The following is a 12,492-nucleotide window of genomic DNA, read 5'->3' on the forward strand; positions in this document are numbered from 1 at the left end:
CCTAGGGTGACCAGACAGCAAGTGTGAAAAATCAGGACGGGGAGGGAGGTATAGGTGCCTATAAGAGATAAAGCCCTAAATATCGGGACTGTCTCTATAAAATCAGGACATCTGGTCAACCTACCTGGTCCCTCCATCTGTGGAGTGGCAGTGAGGATTGCGGGAACGAGTAGGTAGAAATATAAAAAACAACCCAACATAAAAAGTAGGAGTCCTAGGTTCTATTAGAGGTGGTTGGAAACTTTTCTGACAAGAGTTCCATCAGAAAATGCTGATTTGTTGAACCCAAAATGTTTCACAAAACCAGTTCAGTTTTGTCAAATGGCAGGTAGGGTCCTCCAGAGCTCTCCCTTCCAGAAAACCTGCCTGGCTCCTTGCAAGCTAAGCTGGGGTTCCAGCTTCTACCTGCCCGGGAGCTAGAAGCCTGAAAGTCCTGGCTCTGCAGCAGGGTCTAGGGGCCAGAAGCCTAGCTCCAGTTTAAGCTAGGGCTTGCAGCCGCCCCGTCACAGCGCCCGGAATACGGAAGCCTCTCCTGGCTATGCATCCCCTGCCCTGAGGACAGCTGGGCGTTTGATAACTCTGGGCTCACCTGGGCAGTTCATACAGCCGGGCTTCCCGGGAGCAACAGACCATGGGATCCTCCTCAGGGCTGAGTGCAACTGACATGTTCTTCTTCGAGTGCTTGCTCATATCCATTCCATTAGGTGTGCGCGCGCCGCGTGCACGATCGTCGGAGAATTTTCTACCCTAGCAACACCGGCGGGTCGGCTGTGGAGCCCCCTAGAGTGGCGCCTTCATGGCGCTGAATATATACCCCAGCCGACCCGGCGCCCCCTCAGTTCCTTCTTACCGCCCCTGACGGTCGTTGGAACTGTGGAGCGCAGCATAGCTGTTCTCCACTCTCCCTAGCTTAGTTAGTTATTCACAGTTATAGTTATAGTTATAGTTGTTTATAGTTAAATAGTTAAATAGTTTTTTAAAAAAATTGTTCGGTTGTTATAGTAGTTCAGGGGATTAAGGGGGTCGTCTCCCCCTTTCTCCCCCGGCCGCGGGGCCGGGCTCATGCCCAACGCTCCCGGCTTCAAGCAGTGCGCCTCCTGCGCTAAGCCTATGCCCACGAGCAACCCGCACGACTCCTGTCTGAAGTGCCTGGGAGAGTCCCATCAAACAGATAAGTGCAAGATCTGTAAGGCCTTCAGACCAAGGACCAAGAAGGAGCGGGACTTTCGGCTCCGGCAACTCCTTATGGAGGCGGCACTTAGTCCGGACGCTCCATCAACGAGTCAGGCCCCGGCACCTAGCACCTCGGTGCGCAGTGCCCCGGCGGCACCGGCCTTGCCGACCACGCGAGTGGCGTCGGACAAGCCTCCCCGGCACCGGACCTCGTCGGCACCGCAAGCACAACAAGTGCCTCGGCGCCGGTCATTATCCCCCGGGCATAAAAAAGCCCATAAGACGGGGACCTCCGTGCCGAAGACGCCGGCTCCCCCAGTGCCGGGGGTAGAGCCGCGTCCGCCTGTGGAGCACCGAAAACAGGTGACTCCAGCACCGTCGACTCCGGCTCCGAGGCCGTTGAGTCCGGTGCAGATAGCGTCTCCACCGAGACCGGCGGTGATACAGTGCCTCCCGTCGACTCCAGAGACCTTTGCGGCGGCAAGAGACTTAATAGCTCTCACGGAGCCAGCACCGCCTCAACCACCGGCACCGACGGCACCATTGACTCGTCCGGTCCAGTCTAGAGGGAAACCTGCCTTGATGCGCCTTCCATCGCAAGGGCTGGAATCACGGCACCGGTCCAGGTCCCGAAGCAGGTCCCCACGCCGCTCGCAGTCCCGGCGCCAAATATCACCTCGGCACCGGTCGTACTCGCGGCCAAGATCTTCGTCGCGGCACCGCTCTACGTCTCGGCACCGCTATGATCGTCGGTACCGATCGACATCGAGACGTAGTTCTCGGCACCGCTACGATCGACGCTCGACGTCGAGAGGCCGCTCCCGGCACCGGGCCTACTCAAGATCACATTCCAGGTCCAGGTCTGACTCTCGGCACCGACGTAGTCATCGGCACTGATCCCGTTCTCGGCACCGTTCGCCGGCACCGCACAGGGACCGTTCATCTCTGGGCCGGCACCGTACGGCACCGTACCTTCCGGAGCTCGTCTCGGCGCGGTCGGCACCGCCATGGCCATCCAGATCAGTGTCCCGATCCTCCGATGGGGCATCGAGATCGGCATACCCCCCTCAGGGACAGGCCGATGATCCGGACATGGGCCACTGGCAGGAGGTAGCGGAGGATCCCGCTCAGGGACCTTCACACTGGTCGTTTTGGACCCCGTGGGCGTACCACCAAGCTCAAGGGGCTCCACCACCATCAGCCTCTCGCTCGGTGCACTCTGAGCGAAGGGCCCCAGAGTCCACCATCTCTCGCCCTCCTCCAGGGGGCATGGAGGCCTCCGTGCCCGCACCTGACGTCCTGGACCCAGAGGCAGGTGATGCTCCGCTCCAAGGCTCATTGGACCAGGCCCCGCCCTTGGATCCCTTGCCACCTGAGGCATCTTCCTCATCTTCCGCAGATGAGGCAGTGGCGGGCACAACGAGCACGGGTCCACCCCCGATTGATCTCCGGGCACACCAGGACCTATTACGTAGGGTGGCACGTAATATGGACCTTCAGGGAGAGGAGATTGTGGAGGTGCAGGACCCCATTGTGAACATCCTCTCTGCGGATGCCCCATCCAGAGTGGCGTTACCCCTGATCCGCACGATCCAGGCTAACGCCACTACGATATGGCAAACTCCTGCCTCTATCCCACCCACAGCGAGAGGGGTGGAAAGAAAGTACTTTGTCCCCTCAAAGGACTATGAGTACTTGTATACCCATCCCCAACCGTGTTCACTGGTGGTGTCATCAGTGAATGCAAGGGAGCGCCATGGTCAACAGGCCGCAGCGCCCAAATCGAAGGAGGCTAAGCGCCTCGATTTGTTTGGCCGTAAAGTTTATTCAGCCGGAGGGCTGCAACTTAGAGCGGCTAACCAGCAGGCGCTCCTGAGCCGCTATAACTTTAATTCCTGGAACTCTATGGGGAAGTTCAAGGAATTGGTTCCCCAAGACTCCAGGGAGGAGTTTGGGGCCTTGATAGAGGAGGGTAAGAAGGTGGCTCGGACCTCCTTGCAGGCCTCCTTGGACATAGCGGACTCGGCTGCGAGGACCCTGGCTTCGGGTATCGCTGTGCGGAGGATCTCCTGGCTTCAGGTTTCGGGTTTGCCTCCGGAGCTGCAGCAAACCCTACAGGATCTGCCCTTTGAGGGACATGGATTGTTCTCGGACAAGACGGACTCTCGTCTGCAGAGCCTCAAGGACTCGAGAACAATCATGCGCTCCCTGGGGATGCATGTTGCGGGCCCTCAGCGCAGGCCATTTAGGCCGCAGCCTCAGCGCTTCTACCCCCCCCGCCTCGTCAGAGACAGGACTCGGCCCGGAGGCGAGGGCGAGGTGGTAGAAGAAGGTGGACCGGCCCTCAACCCGGTCAGAACCAGGGGCCACCTAGACCACCTTCAGGCCCCAGGCAGAACTTTTGAAGGTGCGGTCGAGGACGGCGCCCCAGTCATCCCCCAGGATCCAGCCCCCTCCTTTCGGGATCGCCTTTCCCATTTCCACCGTGCTTGGTCTCTTATAACTTCGGACTGTTGGGTCCTTCGCACGGTGGACAGGGGATACGCTCTCCAGTTTTCTTCAATCCCCCCCTCCTCCCCCCCTTCTTCCCCGTCCCTCTTCAGGGACCCTTCTCACGAGCAACTTCTTATACAGGAAGTTTCTACGCTCCTTGCTATGGGGGCCATAGAGGAGGTTCCAGTAGAGTTAAGGGGCAGGGGATTTTATTCCCGGTACTTCCTCATTCCCAAGTCCAAAGGAGGTCTGCGACCCATCTTGGACTTGCGCGGACTCAACAAATTCGTAGTAAAGTTGAAGTTCCGCATGGTCTCTTTGGGGGCCATTATCCCTTCCCTCGATCCTGGAGACTGGTTCGCCGCCCTCGACATGAAAGACGCATACTTTCACATCGCAATTTACCCACCTTACAGACGCTTCCTGCGATTCGTGGTAAGCATGGTGCACTACCAATTTGCAGTCCTTCCCTTCGGCCTATCCTCGGCCCCAAGAGTGTTCACGAAATGTATGGCTGTCGTGGCAGCGTACCTTCGTCGGCAAGGGATACAGGTGTTCCCGTACCTAGACGACTGGCTGGTACGCGGTCGCACCAAAGAGCAAGTTCGAGCTCACGTCCACATAATAGTGCACACATTCAACGAGTTGGGCATCCTACTCAGCAAGGACAAATCCACTCTAGAACCTACCCAGAGAATAGAATTCATCGGCGCAGTTCTAGACTCCAGACGTGCACAAGCCATCCTGCCAGACAACCGCTTTGGCACCATCACGAGCCTCATTCAAGGGCTCAAGGCCTTCCCAACTACCACGGTGAGGTCGTGCCTTACCCTGCTGGGTCACATGGCTTCCTGCACGTACGTAACCAGGCATGCCAGACTTCGGCTTCGCCCACTCCAGACCTGGGTGTCGTCAATATACCGCCCACATCGGGACAGCCTGAACATGGTGGTCACAGTCCCGAACTTGGTCCTGACCTCCCTCACCTGGTGGCTAGATCACAATGTGGTCTGCGAGGGGATGCCATTTCACGCCCCACAACCCTCTCTGCACCTGGTTACAGACGCTTCATCTCTGGGTTGGGGCGCCCATCTCAACGAACACCATACCCAGGGCCTGTGGACTGCACCCCAGCTAGCCCTGCACATCAATGTTCGGGAACTGATGGCGGTGCGCCTGGCGTGCCAGGCATTTCTCAATCTCCTACGTGGCCGCTGTGTGTTAGTTCTCATCGACAACACCACGGCCATGTTTTACATCAACAAGCAAGGAGGAGCACGTTCGTCAATTCTATGCCAAGAGGCCATTCGCCTGTGGGACTTCTGCATTGCCCACTCAATCCATCTCACGGCATCGTTCCTCCCTGGAGTCCAGAACACTTTAGCGGACCGACTCAGCAGGTCCTTCCAGACGCACGAGTGGTCTATCCGTCCGGACATCATACATTCCGTCTTCCAGAAGTGGGGGTTTCCCCAGATAGACCTGTTTGCTTCTCGAGACAACAGGAAATGCCACGTGTTCTGCTCCCTGCAAGGTCGAGCTCCGGGCTCCCTCTCGGATGCGTTTCTCCTTCCCTGGAAAGACCACCTGTTTTATGCCTTTCCTCCGTTTCCTCTGGTCCACAAGGTACTGCTCAAATTGCGCAGAGACCAGGCACAGGTAATTCTGGTCGCTCCAGCGTGGCCGAGACAACATTGGTACACCACACTGTTGGAACTCTCGGTTCAGACACCGATCCCGCTTCCATTATGTCCGGATCTCATCTCTCAAGACCACGGCCGGCTGCGTCACCCCGACCTGCAATCACTCCACCTCACGGCGTGGCTGCTCCATGGTTCACCCAGGCAGAGCAGCAATGCTCGCACTCTGTCCAACAGATTCTGCTGAGCAGTAGGAAGCCCTCAACACGCACCACGTACCTGGCCAAGTGGAAGCGGTTCTCCTGTTGGTGCGAACAACGAGCCACGTCCCCGTTGCAGGCACCCATTCCTCTCATTTTGGAATATCTCCTCTCCCTAAAACAGCAGGGGTTGGCGATATCTTCAATTAGAGTTCACCTGGCCGCTATATCGGCCTTTCACCCAGGGGAACTCGCGTCTTCGGTATTCTCTAACCCGATGGTCGTTAGATTCCTCAAGGGCTTAGACCGGATGTACCCACAACAACGTCAGCCCGTTCAGACGTGGGACCTCAACCTGGTTCTCTCCAAGCTCACAGGTCCTCCATTCGAGCCACTGGCCACCTGTTCACTTTTGTACCTATCCTGGAAGACAGCCTTCCTCGTAGCCATCACCTCAGCAAGGCGCGTTTCTGAACTCAGAGCGCTTACATCCGAGCCCCCTTACACAGTTTTCCATAAGGATAAAGTGCAGCTTCGTCCACATCCTGCCTTTCTCCCTAAGGTGGTTTCTCCATTTCACATCAATCAGGATATATTTCTCCCGGTCTTTCATCCTAAACCACATGCTACTCGCCAGGATCAACGTTTGCATTCTCTGGACGTACGCAGGGCCCTGGCCTTCTATATTGACCGCACAAGGCACTTTAGAAAGACGACGCAACTCTTCGTTGCAGTGGCCGACCGAATGAAAGGCTCACCGGTCTCCTCACAACGCTTATCCTCCTGGATTACGTCTTGCATCCGGACTTGCTATGACCTGGCAGGTGTCTCAGCACCGCACCTCACCGCTCACTCCACGAGGGCCCAAGCTTCCTCGACTGCTTTCCTGGCGCAAGTTCCGATCCAGGACATTTGTAGAGCGGCAGTTTGGTCATCAGTCCACACATTTACAGCTCACTATGCGCTAGTGCAGCAGTCCAGGGACGATGCTGCTTTCGGATCAGCGGTTTTGCACACAGCGATGTCTCACTCCGACCCCACCACCTAAGTTGGGCTTGGGAGTCACCTAATGGAATGGATATGAGCAAGCACTCGAAGAAGAAAAGACGGTTACTCACCGTTGTAACTGTTGTTCTTCGAGATGTGTTGCTCATATCCATTCCAAACCCGCCCCCCGTCCCCACTGTCGGAGTAGCCGGCAAGAAGGAACTGAGGGGGCGCCGGGTCGGCTGGGGTATATATTCAGCGCCATGAAGGCGCCACTCTAGGGGGCTCCACAGCCGACCCGCCGGTGTTGCTAGGGTAGAAAATTCTCCGACGATCGTGCACGCAGCGCGCGCACACCTAATGGAATGGATATGAGCAACACATCTCGAAGAACAACAGTTACAACAGTGAGTAACCGTCTTATCTTGTCAGTTTCATGCAGGGCCACTGAATAGCAGCCATGAAACTGAGCAGACTGACTAGTTCTGTTCCTAGCTGTGCCACTGACCTGCTCTGTGCCTTTGTGCAAGTCATTTCACTAGTTGTCCTCCGACTCCTGTTTGGTGCTTTTAGACTGAGAGCTCCTCAATGAAGGAACTGTCTTACTGTACGTCTGTACAGGGCCCGGGGGGGGGGTCTGTATTCTACCTGAAGCCTTTGTGCACTGTTGTAATAGAAACATCTGTACCATAGTAGAGAGTCTGAGCTCAAAAACAACACGAGGTGGCATGCACACGTGAGAGAACAGGGCTCAGAAGAAAGATGAAGCTTTTACAGTGGGCTCCCTTACGTTGATAGAAATGTTGACACAGTAGTTGTCAACTGCAGACCTATAATTAATCTATAATTGAGGCTGGTAGTTTAGCTAGCTAATCAAATTGCTCACTCAATCCTGGCTATTTAATAAATTCCAATTGAAAGGGACATGCCATTCCCACGTTGTCTTATTTCATTGATGGTGACACTAATAAGGAATGGACGGGATCAAAATGAAGGGGTCTTTGTTCTCCATAGCAGCAGCACAATGTAATTCACAGCTGGCAGAGCACAGGGTAAGGGATATAATTTCAATGACAAGTATCTGAATTAGGCAACCTCTTGTATTAGTCCGAGTCTTCCCCAGGGCCAGCTCCAGGCACCAGCAAAGGAAGCAGGTGCTTGGGGTGGCCAATGGAAAGGGGCGGCACGTCCAGGTCTTTGGCGGCAATTCGGCGGCAGGTCCCTCAGTCCCTCTTGGAGGGAAGGACCTGCCGCCGAAGTGCCACCGATCGCAGCTTTATTTATTTATTTTCCCCCCCTCCCCCCGCTTCGCTGCTTGGGGCAGCAAAAAAGCTGGAGCCAGCCCTGGTCTTCCCTGTGCATGTCTTTCTGTCTGTCTATCTATCTCTCTAGATTATTTATTAACCAAGTGTGGAACTCACCCCTCTGCACCATCATAGCTGGTCCAAAGGGACACAAGCACTTTTCAGTGAATATCTACCGTGCTGGCCCCAAACCCCATCTGCTTTATCCCCCTGTCTTTCCAGCCAAGCAGGGCTGGGCCTGGGGAGGCACAGCCAGTGTGTTCATACACCAGGCCATTCTGCAGCAGGGGTATAATGTAGGGCAGCCCTTCGAGCTGCTCTAACCAGTTCCCAGCTCTGAATCGGTCCCTGGCAGGTCCAGGCTCTGGGACCTCAGCACTGTTACAGGGAAGGACTCTGCTTGACATGGCAGCATTTGACAGCTGGCTAGAAAACTCTGGCGCTTACCTAAATGCTCAGACTAAAAGGTTGGGGTTGTGTTTGTAATACACACTTTTCATACAATCCATAGACAATCCAGTGTGTAGAAACCAGAGCTTCTCAAGCTGGGGCTTCTGACCATCAGCTCTGTCTTTAAGAACCCATGTGAGTGCGATCTCGGGACTTTTCTCTGTTGTAATAGAGGGTGTCACAGTAGGAAAAAGGTTGAAACCTCACTGCTAGAATCCAGGGGGCTCCTGAGCTTTGGGTGAAATTAAGCAGGGATGGACAGAAGTGTAAAGCATTGTCCAATAAAAAGCAAGTACCATGCCACTGAAATACAGAGATGGGGGCATTTACCTCTGCCATTAACTGCTCGTACCTTTGGATTGATCTGGAACAGTTCAGTCAGGGTCAGTTTGCTGAGATGGCAAAATCAAAGGCTAATTGGGTAGCTGTGGAAAGGAGTTACCCTGTCACATGACAAGGTCATCAGAATAGACAAACCTACAGTAACATTTTTCTCTCGTGGCAGATTAAAGAAAGCATCAAGCAGAGTTTAAATCCTTCCCGCTGTCATTGTTTATACCAAGCATGCGCAGCATCAGTTTGATCTGCAGCCATCCCGCCAGACTCAGCCACTCGCCTGTCTCCCTGGATATGTGCCACTGTACAGAAGACGGATGCTTGGCATTTTATTCCCTATGGGACCTTCCCAGTTTGGAAGCCTGCTGACTTTTTTTTTTCTGTAGGGTGACTTTTTCATGCTGTTTCCCTCTCTGCTAATTCACTTTCCAGACTGCAGCAAAATACTCCAATTTCATATGGGTTTCTGTCCTTTAAATGCAACACCATGGAATCAGAACTCCAAGATTACAGCGTACTAGCTGCAGGTTAAGAAAGGTGTTGAAGAGACGTAGGGGAGTGGGCAAGCAAAGGAGCATCTACCCTCCTAGGGGCTTAGGTGTCCTTTGTCTGTGGAAATGGAACAGAAACCATCAGCCACGCTTTCATTACAATACATGGCTTTGAGTTTGCATCTGATTGCCAAAGACTGATACCTTACTGCAGGCACATCGTTTTTGCAAAACAGCAACTTCTATATGTGAGACCTTATCACAGAATCACAGCAACGCTGAGCTGGAAGGGACCTCAAGAAGTCCAGCTGAGGCAGGACAAAGTAAATCTAGACCATCCCTAACAGGTGTTTGTCCATCCTGTTCTTTAACATCTCCACTGAGAGGGATTCCACAACCTCCCTTGGAAGCCTGTTCCAAATCTGAGCTATTTTTATAGCTAGAAAGTTTTTCCTAATATCTAACCCGAATCACAGAAGATTACGGTTGCCAGAGACCTCAGGAGGTCATCCGGTAAAATCCCTGTTCAAAGCAGGACCAATCCCCAACTAAATCATCCCAGCCAGGGCTTTGTCAAGACAGGCCTTAAAAACCTCTCAGGATGGAGATTCCACCACCTCCCTAGGTAACCCATAACAGTGCTTCACCACCCTCCTAGTGAAATAGTGTTTCCTAATATCCAACCTAGACCTCCCGCACTGCAACATGAGACCATTGCTCCTTGTTCTGTCATCTACCACCACTGAGAACAGCCGAGGTCCATCCTCTTTGGAACCCCCCTTTCAGGTAGTTGAAGGCTGCTATCAAATCCCCCCTCACTCTTCTTTTCTGTAGACTAAATAAGAGTTCCCTCCGCCTCTCCTCATAAGTCATGCACCCCATCCCCCTAATCATTTTCTTTGCCCTCCGCTGGACTCTCTCCAATTTGTCCACATCCTTTCTGTAGTGGGGGGCCCAAAACTGGATGCAGTACTCCAGATGTGGCCTCACCAGTGTCGAATAGAGGGGAATCATCACTTCTCTCGATCTGCTGGCAGCGCTCCTACTAATGCAGCCCAATATGCTGTTAGCCTTCTTGGCAACAAGGGCACACTGCTGACTCATATCCAGGTTCTCATCCACTGTAATCCTCAGGTCCTTTTGTGCAGGACTGTCACTTAGCCAGTCGGTCCCCAGCCTGTAGTGGTGCATGGGATTCTTCCGTCCTCAGTGCAGGACTCTGCACTTGTCCTTGTGGAACCTCATCAGGTTTCTTTTGGCCCAATTCTCCAATTTGTTTAGATCACTCTGGACCCTACCCTCCAGCGTATCTACCTCTCCCTGCAGCTTAGTGTCATCTGCGAACTTGCTGAGGGTGCAATTTATCCCATCATCCAGATCATTAAAGAAGATGTTGAACAAAACTGGCCCCAGGACCGACCCCTGGGGCACTCCGCTTGATACTAGCTGTCAACTAGACATCGAGCTGTTGATCACTACCCGTTGAGCCCGACGATCTAGCCAGCTTTCTATCTACCTTATAATGCATTCATCCAATCCATACTTCTTTAACTTGTTGGCAAGAATACTGTGGGAGACTGTATCAAAAGCTTCTCTAAAGTCAAGGTATATCACGTCCACCACTTTCCCCATATCTGCAGAGCCAGTTATCTCATCATAGAAGGCAATCAGGTTGGTCAGGCATGACTTGCAAAATCTCCCTTGCTACAGGTTAAACCCATTCCTTCTTGTCCTACCTTCAGTGGACATGGAGAACAACTAATCACTGTGCTCTCTGTAACAGCCCTTAATGGATTTGGAAGTGTGTTATCAGGTCACACCTCAGTCTTCTTTTCTCAAGACTAAACGTGCTCATTTTTTTTTAACCTGTCCTCATAGGTCAGGTTTTTCTAAACCTTTTCTCATTTTTGGTGGTTTCCTCCGGACTTATTCCAAGTTGTCCACATCTTTCCTGGAGTGTGGCACTAAGAATTGGATGCAGCACTCCAGCTGAGGCCTCAGCAGTACTGAGTGGAGCAGGCCAAATATCTTCTGTGTCTTATACTATGACACTCCTATTAATACTCTCCATAATGATATTAGCCTTTTTCACAATAGCATTGCTGTTGGCCAAAGTAACCAGTGATTTTGGCGGTGCAAACTGAGGCAGGTAAAGGGGCCTAATTTTCAGAAAGAGGTGTGTACCCACCCTTGAACATCAGCTCCTGATAAGGTGGTACGTTGGGCAAACAATTGTTAAAAAAAAAAATCTCAAAACAGGTCCCAAGAAATGACAAGACTGGCTTCAAACTCATGAGATTATAGAAATAATGCATTCGGGGTCCTTTTCCCTTCTTTTGTTTGAGCCTTTACAGGGCCACATTTTCAAGCTTTTCTCTACACACCGGAGAACTAGAGATGGCATTTAAAATAAAAGCTGGGATCTTCACATAACTCCAGCAGCCGGCCTTTAAGAAAAACACCAGCTATCAAGATACTTGGCAACACTGGATTTCCTTCGCTCCGTTTTTGGGGGGGAAATACTGTAGCATTTTTAAAAATCTTTTTGCAGATGGGAGCGGTTGAGAGCAATGAAAATACCGTATTTGGAATGAACACTTCCACACTTCCAGCTGTACACAGGTCACATCGCCAAGGAACTATTGCATTTGAACTTTGGGGGCCTTTGAAAGGACCTGACCAGTGGAAAAATATCATTCTCCGTGTTAATAGAGTATATGGGCCCTTTAAGATAGGCTTTGGGGTTCAGTCTACATCAGAGGAATGCTGGGATTTGTACTTCCAAGGACCGATGAGAGTTGCTAGCTCTGGAGAAATGCATGCTGGGAAGGCGTCAGGCTTTATATATGCAGCTCTCATTCCTTACTCCTGTGAGATGCTATGGATAGTCCTTGTTATTGCATGGTGTTCTGCAGAACCAGACAGCAGAAGGCACTTGGGGAGAGGAAGTGCTTCTTTGGAGGAACTTGGGAAGGGAAAGATATGACAGAGGTGGCCTCAGGCAAGGCAACATAGCAGGCCTGATGTTCAGACTGGGCATTTGCTTCCTGTAGCGGGTGAGTGGAAATTTCCCTGAGCCCCACTGCATCAAGGGTGGAAATCTGCACAGCCCTCTGGTGTAGAGCCTGTGTACCACACACTGGGAAAGAAAATCTGGGCTGTTGGTTTGGACTCCTATTCCCTGAGGAGAAGTGGGTTTTTAATCTGCCTGGAGTGCTAAACCTAAAGCAACGACGAAGGCATCTGGGTGATGAGAGAACTGAGGACGGCTGTCTTGGAGCACAAGGTAGGAGACTGCAGCGTGTGTGAGGGCTTGGGTGGAAGCCTTGCTCTTTTGGCTCAAATTGCCTAGAACAGTGACAAAATCCCTCACCAGGTCTAAGGGAAACACGTTCGCCCCAGGTGGAAGTGGGAGACA

The sequence above is a fragment of the Malaclemys terrapin genome, chromosome 11, assembly GCF_027887155.1.
Source record: "Malaclemys terrapin pileata isolate rMalTer1 chromosome 11, rMalTer1.hap1, whole genome shotgun sequence".
Lineage (NCBI taxonomy): Eukaryota > Metazoa > Chordata > Testudines > Emydidae > Malaclemys > Malaclemys terrapin.